Source organism: Dipteris shenzhenensis, chromosome 10, assembly GCF_047967505.1.
Source record: "Dipteris shenzhenensis isolate YYH24624 ecotype China chromosome 10, Dip_SZ_1.0, whole genome shotgun sequence".
NCBI lineage: Eukaryota > Viridiplantae > Streptophyta > Polypodiopsida > Gleicheniales > Dipteridaceae > Dipteris > Dipteris shenzhenensis.
The window spans coordinates 6,123,267-6,136,241 of record NC_141605.1 but is presented as its reverse complement, the minus strand read 5'-3'; positions in this window follow the sequence as shown (position 1 = coordinate 6,136,241).

Sequence of the window (12,975 nt, the reverse complement as noted above, 5' to 3'; positions counted from 1 at the left end):
GCAATTGCCCAAACTATCTCTGTCACATGTGCACATGTGCACGCACACACACACATTTGTTTTCGAAGAAAACACTACAATTGCTTAAACCTAGGTATTTAGATAAATCTTGATGAATAGAGCTATTGTAGATGCCTTGTTCTATTCCTCTATTAGTGGCCACATTGAATGTGTGTCACCACATAAGTGTGCCCATAGCCTCTTCCTTAATTGGATATGGAAGTTCGATGCAAGGCACACAACATGTATCAAATTTACATCCATTCCCCAACGGTTAAAACTAGCATGACCCACATCGATCCACACAAAATGTTGCCTTTCTACTGCCTTGATACCCTATTTATAGATTTTCGCCTTGTTGAATGGAATTTGATGTACCATTCCTTCAACAAAGCATTTTGGTGGATCATCATTCAACAACAAAGCATTTTGCAAAACAACCTAGTATTGTATGTGATAATTGATGAGTTGCACCTCCAAACTTTTTTGCTTTCCCATGCTTTGATTAGACATACATACTCAATATCTCTTGTCACTTTGTGACATTGTGAATTGATACATATACCCTTTATGAAAAGGAAAAAAGCACACAAGTTTAGTGCAATGTTTGGGAGTAGGTCTCATTAAACAAGCATCAAATTGACCATGCGATCAATTTGAAATGGATTCTCCAAAAAATTGATTGTTTTGGAGATGTTGTAGCTATTAGAAACCCTTGTCAAGGAGCATGAATCTCCAATTAAGTATGTGGTCGATCTAGGAGGACTACCTATGAGGATGTTGATGAATAAAAGCATGATGTACTATGAGACAAGCAATGAGAGATCAAGATCAAGTCTATAATACTCAATCAAAAGTTGGCCAAATATGTGATGGTTTCGCAAATCCAACTTCAAATTGTGAGAGCTTAAACATGAAATCCAACACAAATTATACCAATCCACTATTTCAAGATGATTTAGATTTAGAAGCCAACAATGGTACATTTTCATCCATTGATCAAGCCTTTTCAATAAATCACGCCAAATATTCGCAAGGTATGGAAAGTTTGTGTCCATTTATGAAATAAAATCTTTGCAAAAGGTGAACTTAGTTTGTAACAAATGGACCTCAGTTTCCATCATCAACATACAACTCTTATAGTGGACTTGGACTAATATTATGCAAAGTAGGCCATCATCAAACTTCAAGACCTTTGAAGACATGTCTTTATTTTGTGTAGTTTCATTCAAACAAAGGTGAAACACTAGCCAACATTGAACCTATATCAATGTCATCGTGCTTGCACATTGCCAACATCCATCATTCATTAGATATTGTAACAAGCTAGTCTCAAAATAATAGCATTTCGACATTTCATGGAGATAATCATCCAACAGGTCCATGTACATCATGAATAACAGTTGCATTAGTTCATAACTTCAACATGTAGCCCTCTTAGACAAAAATAGCAACACAAATCTTGCTACATTAATATGTTTTACATCAGGTTTCTAGTATAATTGGCATATACATCATCATCACACATCATCTTGTGACAAAGAACATCAAGTAGCTCAAGGCAACTACCCAATCTCCTATACACAACAAAAGACTTTCAAGTTTGCACATCATATTTTCTAGCTTATTGTATTTATCAAGCATTCTTTGTGGAAAATCCTCTAGATTTTATCCTCTAGTCTATGTTGACACACTTATATGTGATCAACTCACATTCGTATCATATGACACCAGCTTAGACAAGTAAGTTTCACATCAGGTTTTCTAGTATACATCATCATCACACATCACAATGTGACAAAGAACATCAAGTAGCTCAAGGCAACAACCCAATCTCCTATACACAACAAAAGACTTTCAAGTTTGCACATCATATTTTCTAGCTTATTGTATTTATCAAGCATTCTTTGTGGAAAATCCTCTAGATTTTATCCTCTAGTCTATGTTGACACACTTATATGTGATCAACTCACATTTGTATCATATGACACCAGCTTCGACAAGTAAGTAGATATTTCATGGATGTGATTGCATCTTCAAGACCCAAACCTAGTTCAAAAGAGTTCAACCAATGTTTCTTAACCAAGTGCAAATTTTTTTTACACACACACATTTTCTTTGTGATATATGTAGTGTACAATACATCTTGTGTGTGCTCTTCTCTCTCACACACACCCCCATCTGCTTCTTTAACCTACTCACCTTAGTCCTATGTTACTGAAGGAGCTATGAATATGCACAACCCAATTTTATCCTTGTATGCACTCCTTAGGAGTTGTGACCGACAAACTAAGGGTTGAAGATTCCCCCATCCTTGTCTCCATTGGCATCTCCACATGAGCCTAATGTATGGCATTATACCTTACAAACCATTGTTTTGTCATTGTTTTAGCTAATGAAGAGGCTTTTTATCCTTTCAATTTGATTTTGGATCCACACTTTCCAATGCTATAGCCAATGAAGAAAGGTTTTTTGCCTTTCCCTTAGCTCTCTCATGATGGCGTATATGTTATCACCAGTAATGAACATTGCTAGGTTAGATTATACAATTAATGTTTGGGTGCTTATAGTTATGGAACATCCAATTGGGAGGCTTTTTGCTTCTAGTTGAATCTGCATTCAAGCCTATGTATTCCTACAACTTACATTTCTATCAGACACAATCATGCACATTGCATCCAATGCATCCACCTCTTCATATGTGGCCATAAGAAAAATGCAATGCCACTTTGAAAGTATTGCCTACTCGGTCACAATGCCACCACTAAACACATCTACAACATAATACTCCTTGTGGCAATAGGGGAAGCTTCAAGTAATCAGTTTTTTGCGAGCTATCAAGCCTTCAAGCATCTCTGCTACAATCCTGTAAGTCGCTGCTAATCCTTATAGTACTCAATTCCTTTAAGCCTTTAGGCCACCGTTATCAGTTTTCTGCGAGCTATCAAGCCTTCAAGCATCTCTGTTACAATCCTTTAAGCCGTCGCTAATCCCTATAGTACTCAATTCTGAGAAAGATCCTTCTATAATACCCAACTCCGTGGGACCCAGAGTGGCAAGAGGTGAAAGCACCGCTAGGAGTAATAACTTCAGCTCAAATTGAAAAAAGGCTTCCACACAACATCACACACTATGATCTCAAATGACTCTATAATCCCTTTGATGTACGGCATGCTCCTCTTGAGTTAGAATGTGTGTGGCATAGGTAGGATATTTTCCTTACTTTTGTCATCCAAGATATTAATATACCAAAAAAGTTATGGATATCAACCACTTCATATCAATTGACGCTTTACATTTCCTTATTTATCATTTACAAAAGCCATCATCACCTGATAGTCTTATGGTGTGAGGGATCTCTGCACCAGTGACATATACTCTCCACTCTACACCTTCACCCTCTTGACTAGGTCATCCAAAGAATCCTCCCAAACAAAGTCAATAAGGTCAACAAGGCATGATAACTCTTTTGGACACCATGGATCTCTTGAATCTCTATTTGTTTTCCTCAATAAAATGACTTCCATAAAAATATCTACTTTGGTAATTTTCTTTATGCACCAATAGCATGCTTGAAGTGATGGAGTACCCACATTACAAATCATCAAAGTCCCTCTTTCTCCACCTCTACCAGCCCCATGTTTCCAAAACATACTAGTCAATATCTCTTGCATAAAAAGGGAGAATGGGGTGTCCTTCTTGGCCCTATTTAGGTAAATATTTAATATCTAGCCTATGGAGCATTTTTATATTTCATTATAAACCACTCCTACTATCTTATAATTGGAAGAAACTATTAATCATTATTTTTAACTTCTTAAGTCTCAAAATATTTTACAATCACTTTCTCTCTTTTTTTTTGAGAAAAAAGGTTTATATTATAAGCAGTTCAGAAGATATACATTCATGACCGAAAAATTACAATTATATCAAGAGCTCTACATAACCTAAAGCATCCAGTTGATTATCGTTAACAAGATCAAGTCTCATAGTAAATGGATCCCTTGAAATGGCATTCTTGGTTGAAGGTCTTGAGGTGCTCTTGTTCATGGATCTTGATCTCTGCGAAGAAAAGTTCGAGGTCACTGTTATAGATTCGGGATGCCTGCTAACCATTCAAAAAACAGATATTATGCGTCCGTAATATTCGCATTGAATTGAAATTCATTTCTGGAAAACCAAACAAACCACAAAGCTTGTGCCCGCACGAGTGCCCATCATGTGTGGTTGACTTTTGATGCATCCCCAAGAAGTATTGCTTTCCAATTGACTGCCATCTCCTAATTGTAACTGCACTCTTTTTCAGACTTTCCTAGCTGAAGGGCATTCCACAAATAAATGAAAAACATCTTCTTGAGATCCCAGACAGCGTCGGCACTTGCCATCACCTTTTCCAATCCTCAGCCCCCTTGCATTTGTCCAAACCACCTTATACATAACGAGCTAGAGCTAGGTTTACATCTTCTTCGTAATGACTTTTGACCAAATAAAGCGGAATCTCCACTTCCAACAATGCGCGGAGTCGGAGGTGTTCCAACGGGAATTTAGAACAAGGATCATGCCTTCAATATCATCGTAGGTGGTAGGCATAGGAAGCAAGTGGGGGGAGAGTATCCAACTAAACTCTAAGGTGTAGTTAAGCACTGAGTCCTCCTTCCACTATATGTCTCCTTCCCAAAGTGCTAGTCTAGTGGTGACAAAGAGCGCATCTTGATTGGTAAGTCTGAATTCCCTCCTCATTTCAAGCATAGTTTTCCATTTGAATTGATCCCTTTGCCACAGCTGACCCCAAGATTGGAGGCCCTTGTTGAAAAGGAAGCAAGCTCTAAGAAAATCATTGTTGCTGAGTAAAGCATTTCTATGTATTGCGAAAGCCCATATGGAGTCCAGCCTCATAAAGGAGCCTTTCTCGAAGAAACGCAATTGGGTTTTGGTTGATTCGAGTGCCTTCCAAAGAGATTTCCATAAGTCACTTCCCTTTGTTGAGCAGGGTTCAAGACAAAAAACAACATACAAGATTGGGTATTTTTTCCACCCCTTAGCTCTGACAGGTCGAATATGCTTGAAATTCTATACTAGCAATGCAGCCTAATCAAAAGCTCATGGCTTAGGAGGACTTTGAGAATCCACATAGCAGCTAACTTTGCAGCCGCCTGTTTGATGTCTACCACCCCTAGTCCTCCTTCACTCTTGGGTCGGGTGTAAAATTTCCATCTAACTTTGGCAATCCTGTGAGATCCTCCCCACATAAAAGATCTGCACTTGGAGATAAGCTTGTCCAGACCCGCCTAACTTGGGTGCCAACAAGACAAGTAGAAAATGGTAATGGGATAAAGGCAAGGGTCGAGGACCATTCGTGTTCCCACCAGATTGGCTTGAAATCCTCTCCACTTTTCTAGCTTAGCACTGAATTTGTTTAGCACCCAGTCCCATCGTTCTGTCATGGACACTTTGAAGCCCATGGGTATGCCAAGCAATCTGAAAAATGTGCCTTTCTCGATCAGTTGACACCCCAGGCAATCCAGCTCAACTTGAGGCTTTCCATTGAGGGTGCAATATCTCGTTTTGTTATGGTTGATGAGTGATGAGCCTGAGGCTAAACGATAGATTTCCACGCATTCCATAACCTCACTCATGTCACGAGTGGTGTTTCTAGGCATAAGATTAGTGTCGTCTACGAATTATTGCATAACCAGTTGCTTTCCAAAAAGCAATTGTCCTTTGGCTATTCCCTCAGAAGTTTTGTCAATGAGCAACCAACCCAAAGTGTCAGATGCTATGGCATAGAGGAGAGGGGAAATGGGGCAACCTTGCCTAATGGATCTTCTCAATGGGAAAGGTGAGGACATCTCACCATTAATGCACACCTTGGTTGAGGAGTTTGACCGCCCGCGAAGATGAAATTCGGCCCAAGTCCCATGTCTTTCATGGATTGCGTTAAGAATTCCCAGTCAAGCCTATCATAAGCTTTATCAAATTCTATTTTGATGAAGCAAATATCTTGACTCAACTCCCTAGCATGTTCACAGCCTTCCCAAATATTTACAATAGCCTCTAGGAGGTGCCTCCCTTTTATGCAACCCTTCTGTTCCTACAAAATCCATCTATCCATCTTGTGTTGAATTATTAGGGCTAAAGCTTTGGCAAAGATTTTGTAGCTGTAGTTAAGCATAGTCAGTGGTCTCCAGTTTTTAATCAAATCCTTTCTTCATTCTTTTGGAATTAGCTTGTTATTCCACTGCTCAGGTGTTCAGGAAGACAAGAAGTAGAAATACTTTCCTACCACCCCTCCAGGAGTCTGGGGCCTATCCAATCCCAAAAGTCCTTGTAAAACTCGACCGGTAGACTATCCTCTCTCGGGGTTTTGTCATCTTTCATGACTAGCATCGCTTCCTTGAGTTCTCCCAGCATAAGAGGGGCCTCCAAACTCTAATGATCCAGACATGTGAGACTACTCCTCGTGCAGACTGGCATCTATTTCTTGCTCGAACCACTCCATCATCTAATTGTATAGTATTTGATAGCACGTTCTTAAAATGTTCACATATGAAGTCTCTGTTTTTAGTGTCGGAATGTGCCCAACTGTTTGTACTAACTTCGAGGAAAGGAATTTCCTCTAAAGCTCTCTTCCTACGAATGAGCTTGAATGTTTCTTTGGTGGGTCTATCAAGTTTGCCTGCCCCCCATCTTCTGGTGTATAATCTAGCTGAAGAATAACTTATGCTTTCAAGGGCAAGGCGGAGGTCAATTTGCACTTGAGTATCTCTGCTATGCACGTGAGCTTCAAGAGTATTGAGACTCTTTTGGACAACATCTGGTCTCTTATGACAGACTTTGTCCCTGAGCTTTCTAGCCTACTTTAGTATTTCCTATGTTTTAAGGATGTTCTGTAGCCAAAATTTAGCCCTGCTGATTCATCACTGTGTCTGGGGGCAAACCACAACTCCTTCACTTTGGATTGTACAGTACCTAGCTGGAAAAGGCTGGGGTTAAAACCTTAAACCAAGATGAGGCTCTAGTTCCTGAACCAACGTCGCACTGAATTAAAAGTGGTTTATGATCAGAGATTGAAAACGTGGAGTAGACAGTACTTTTGTAGCTAGAGGTGATTTGGAGGAGAGTCTCAGAAAGATAGGCTCTGTCAAGTCTTACTTCTCTGCTTGACTCCCCTATGTACCTATTGGACCAAGTGAAGTCCCTTGCATAGATCATGTCAATCACTGAAGAGAATCTATAAGGTCGCTCCATGACTGAAGCTCAAAACCTCTTAATGTGGTGCCTTTACCCAGCCATCTGTCAGAGCTTCTTTCAACCATGTTAAAGTCTCCTATCAACAACCTCGTCACCTAGATCATATAAGGATTGCCAAGTAGTGAGCAAGTAGTACATCTCTCATGATAGCTTGTAGTAGGTGAATACACTGACACTAACAAGAACTTTATTCCTTTGAGAAGGCATTTCAACAAAATCCATCCGTTGTCTGTGTCAACCACAACATCCAAGACGCTTTGGGAATAGTGTGACAAAATCTCAATAGCACACCCTCCTCTACCTTCTTCAAGGGAGATGGCAAACCAAGTCCTCCTCTTATCAATACACTTGAGTCCTGTGTCTAGAATTTCTTCTATAGTTTTAACCTCTTGTAGAGCCAAAAAAGTTGAAGAAAGAGAATTATCTCTCAACCAAGAAACTTGCCCTGTTGGGGTCAATGAGACCATGAATGTTCAGGGATAGAAAAGAAATGGGTTTGCTTACCATGCTTTTTTTGCCCCTTTTTGGCCTTGGGGTTTGGGCTACTTGCATACGCAGTAGGACCTTTGGCTGTAGACAGTCTTGTCTTACTGCTGTGAGCCGTGGCTATAGGTTTACCTTTGACCATCGTATCTTTATCTGGTTCAGGGGGAAGAGGAACATATTCCTTCGATTCATCAAGATCTTTTGTCAACATATCATTGCTCTTAATGACTTCATCCTCAAAGTCCTTGGCCCATTCTTCTCCCTATTTAAGCTTGGGAATGAGCTGGAGGTTGGGTTCAACCACCTCTCTGATAACACCTCAAATGCATTCTTCATCGGGATGTCAGGAGTAAGCTTGGGTTTGGGCAACAGAGTGCCGTCCTTTTTTGGGTTTAACTGGGCTGATTAGACGAACAGGAGCTTCCAATTGTTTGGGAGCTTCAAGCTATTTGGAAGTCCATTTTTCCTTGAGAACCTGAGGAGGATCAGTATTCCCCTTGGGCTTGGATCGCTTCAAGGGAAATCTCAAGATTTTATACAAAAGTTGTTGTTCTAAGATCACTCCACCCCTACAATTGAGGATTACAATGGTTTCAAGTAGCTCTTCAGCTAAATCTAGCTGCACACAGACCTGAGGATTGCCCCTGGGATTACCAAACTGCTCTCTTTCGACACTGACTACCTCTCGTAGGCTACTGCAAATTGAAGCAGCTTGATTACAGAGCGAGAAAGGCAACTCAAGAAGTTCTACCCAAATCGGGAGAATAGTGGAACGTGGGCTATCTAAGCTGAAGTACAAAGAACACTTATCCAAATACAGAGGCTAGTTGTGCACGGTCCAGAGGCCATGAAGAAGTACTTTCAAAGCATGTTCGGCTTTTTCAAAGAGAAAAATGAAGTATTCTCATCTTAGGAAGCGAAAATTGGTGACTAAGTTTCCTCTCCTACTCCTATTGGTTCTAAACCAGTTCTCAAGAAATGTAGCTGGGGAACACGGACCATGCAGATACCCGATGAGTGCATGTAAGTCAAGCCATTTGACAGATTCTTCAAGTAGATCTTCATCAACCTGTGCAACGACAACTTTACCTAGTCCAATAGACGTCCTCTCTCCTGGAAGGCTTGATCTTGGCTTTTGAAAGTCTCGTGGATCTTCAGGTGCTCGGCTTCCTGACTCTGTGCCATCGATAGAGGCGGTGTCAGCTTTGTCTCTGTGGGAGTTCTTGGAGGACAACGGACCATCTTCTTGCAATGGCTTCGCAGCAATTGAGGTCTGGGTCTAGTGTTTTGCTTCTTGTACTCCTGCTTGTCCGAGAGCTACCAAAAGGTTTTTCCTTTTGAAGGGAGCTGAGAAGAAGCGCCCTCTACTTTGTAGCCCCCACGTACAAGGAGTTGGGTGCTATAGCTTATCTAGAGTGGCTAGGAACCAGTGCTCCAGAGTTGAAAGCACCACGACCTGTTGACTTTCCCAACCTACTTCCTCCCTACTAGCTTGAGAAGTTGAAGGTGTTTCCTTGTTCAACGGTTCCTCTTTGGGTTCCTTCTTGGGAACCACGAAGAGAAGCCCAGATTTCTCTACTTTCATCTCCGACATTCTACTGAGGTGCAGCAGGAAAGTTGTCCCTAGTGGAGGGAAGAATGTGAGATCAGTGAAGTTAGGACCGAAGTATTCCCTTCCAAAAGAAGGTCAAAAAGGCGCAGCCACCACTATCACATCGTGCATGAGGAACGAGGGATTCTCTATGAGTGTCGCATGTGGTGAAGTGACCATTGTGTGAGACAAAAAGGTCAGAGGAAGGGACTGTATTCAGGTCTAAGAGGAAGGAAAGGGAGCCTAGATTGTGAAGGACACAGTTCACCATCACTGTCTCCATCACCATCCTCCATGGAATCTCTGAAACCCTATCTTTACAATCACTTTTTGAATGCTTGATTAACCTTCATTTTCTTGGATGCCACTTCTAGGTTCATCAAGTTTTTCATTTTCTTTGTCTTCTTTAGAAAATTTCATTGTCTTCTATTCCTCATTGAAGCTCTCACTTATTCCCTAATTGTAGATGGGAATATGTGGATGGTTCGTTACCTAGTTCACACCATGATCCAAAAACAAATATCCTATCACTACCAAACATCATTGCCAAGATCATTTGAATGGCATTATGAAGATATGTATATGGGAATATGCAAATGGTTCCCTACCTAGAATACATGGTGATCCAATGACAAATATCATGACATTGCCAAAGGTCATCTTTAATGGGATAAGAAAGACCAGTATGCCTATGACTTGATAGAACAAAATGTACATGATTTTATGATTAGTCAATTAAATATAGAAAAAATATCAAGAGAAGCTTGGGATATATTTGCATCTTTGTATGAATCAAGGAACACCTCTAGCACTTTGACACTATGGTACCAAATCAATCAAACATTTTGAATAACAATAAGTCTGGACATGCATATATACTAAGAGTCAAAGACATTACCACACACCTTGTCAGTGGATGAGACAATGAAATATGAAGAAGAAATCCAAGTTATTCTCAAGAGACTTGATGAATGTTATATTACTTTCAAGTCAATCAAACCTTTTACATAGCAATGAATCTGGACATGTATATATAATAAGACTCAAAAACATCACCACACACCTTGCTAGTGGGTGAGACAATGAAATGTGAAGAAGTAATCCAAGTTATTTTCATGAGACTTCAAGAATTTTATTGTACTTCGCTCAAGAGACTTCAAGAATGTTATAGTACTTGGCTCAAATTCTTGTTGTGGGTGGACTACTACATTCATTGAGCAACTCCCACATCTGTGTTTCTCCACCTCAAAGTTCCTGTGCATGTTCTAGTATTGATCATTTGCTATTTTGCAATATAGATCATTTCTCTCTATGTTCTAGTCTTTGATATGTTTTCTATTCTAATATTTATCTCTAGGTTTGATCTTGGGCTATTTGTTGAGGTTGATCACTTAATCGGCTTCTTGTGATTCGACCTTAGTAGTTTACAACTATTTGATCAAAAAATTGGGCTCTACGTCAATTGCCTAAATGGATCCTCTTTCAACTACCCCTTCCTCACTTGGTTACTGCTAGTGGAAGTTTGGTTGATGGATGTTTCCTATTTAAATAAGCTCCCAACAGGTCCATCATTGCAATTGATGCATCTCTAGCTATGAAACCAAGACTTGAGGGACTTGCACTCTATGGACAGATTTGCCTCGGCCAGGCTTGCGATTTGCTCTTCAAAAAATATGGACATCTCCTCCCAATACTGATTTTGAAGAAAGAGATTGTGCTCGAGTATGTGACGGAGCCAGTGGTTTGCCAAGAAATACAATGCCTATCCTATGTGCACCATATTCTCCCTTAGCACTTGCCACTAGCTCTTGGTGGCAGAACGATCCTGATGATTGTTCTCTGTCAGTAGGGGGTCTAAGGGGAATGGTTCTGCATGGGGTAGTAGGCTCTGTACAAGAGGGGGGGAGGAGGCAAAGTGATGGTGGCCAAGGTGGTACCATCCCTTTGTTGATTGGCATTCTATGTGGGCTCAGCATCACCTTTATCCTCTCTGGCCTTCCTCTGGTCCTTAGACGTGGCTTCCTCTTCTCGCTGCTCAGGTGTCTCACTACCTTCTATCCCCTTAGCAGTTTCCTTCTCCACATCGAAGGTCCCCTTTTGGTTGTTCCCCTTTGAACTTTCCTCTTTTGGCTCCTCGGAGGTGCCCTTGACACTGTTCCCCTCTAAATTGTCCTATTGTTGTTGCTCAAATGTGTGCCTTCATTGTTGTTTGCCTATGGCCCTTTATCTAGGGCCCCTTTCTCGCCCTTATCTTGCCCCTTGTTCTACTTGGCTCCCTAGTCAGTCTTCTCTTGCTCTTGGGCCTTCTACTTGATGCATTTGTCCTGCTCTTTATCTTCCTGGTCACTCAGCCCTTTCCCTCCATCCTGACCCTGCTCTTCCAACCCTTTGCTACTGCCTACTGGTTCACCCCCAGGTGTTCATCATTTTTGGACCCTAATGTTCCTACTCCACCTGGTAGAGATAATTCATTGAGCCAAGGCACCCATCCCAATAGTTGTTGCCCGTGAAGTAGGCATCACACCTCTTGGCATATGCAAACTATGAAGGGCTGGAATGCTGCTTCAGCTTAAAGGCCTTCTTGAGTAGCCTAAAACTAATCTTGACGTGCATGTCATTGATGATGAGGCTGTGGTCTTCCTCATCATATGAATCCAAAATCTCCTCTTCCATCTCTTCATCCCAAACATCTTTCCACCACGGAAGACTGGCAAACTTCAGTAGGTGACTTGCTTGTAGCATTCCTATGAGGATATTGCTGAAGAAATTCTCAATATGATGTGGAGGTGATACACAAGAGGTTCTCCTTCTCCTCTGGTGATGGATGTGCTCTCTTCTCTCCATAACTATGAAGATAACATATGCGCTAAGTGAGGAAGAAGATGATGGAAGGAAAGCTCCCTACCCCTATGGAATGCAATATCAAGTTGTCACCACTTGACACTTCTCCAGCTTCAGATCCTCTACAGTATAGACAACTCATTAGCAGCTTGATCTATTTGACTATCACCATGCCAGACATATCCTATCTAGTTGGTGTGCTCAGCCAGTTCATGCAGAATCCCAAGAAGACTCATCTCCTTGCAGTGAAGAGAGTACTCAAATACCTTCATGGTACATGGGATCATGGACTACATTATGCTAGGTCATCCGACTTACACTTCCATGGTTACATAGATGCTGATTGGGCAAGAAGTGTAAATGACAAAAGATCCACCAGTGGATACTACTTTAGTCTTGGCTCTGCAGCTTTGTCATGGCAAAGCAAGAAGCAACCAACAATGGCATTGTCTTCCACCGAAGCAAAGTATAGAGGATCCACCAATGCAACATGTGAAGCAATTTGGTTCAGAAGGCTTCTTTCAGAGATTGAGATACTTTTTGGAGGCCCTACTGTGCTCTATTTAGATAATATGAGCAACATTCAACTGGCAAAGAACCCACTGTTCCATGCCTGAACAAAAACATATTGAAGTGCATTATCACTTCGTTCGTGAGAAAGTTCTTAGTGAAGAGATCGACTTGCTACATTGTCTGACACAAGAACAAGTCGCATATATTTTCACGAAGCCACTTTCCATCGATAAGTTTGCACACTTTCGACATCAGCTTGGTCTTCACCAATTGTAATGTAAGAGGGGGAAGTG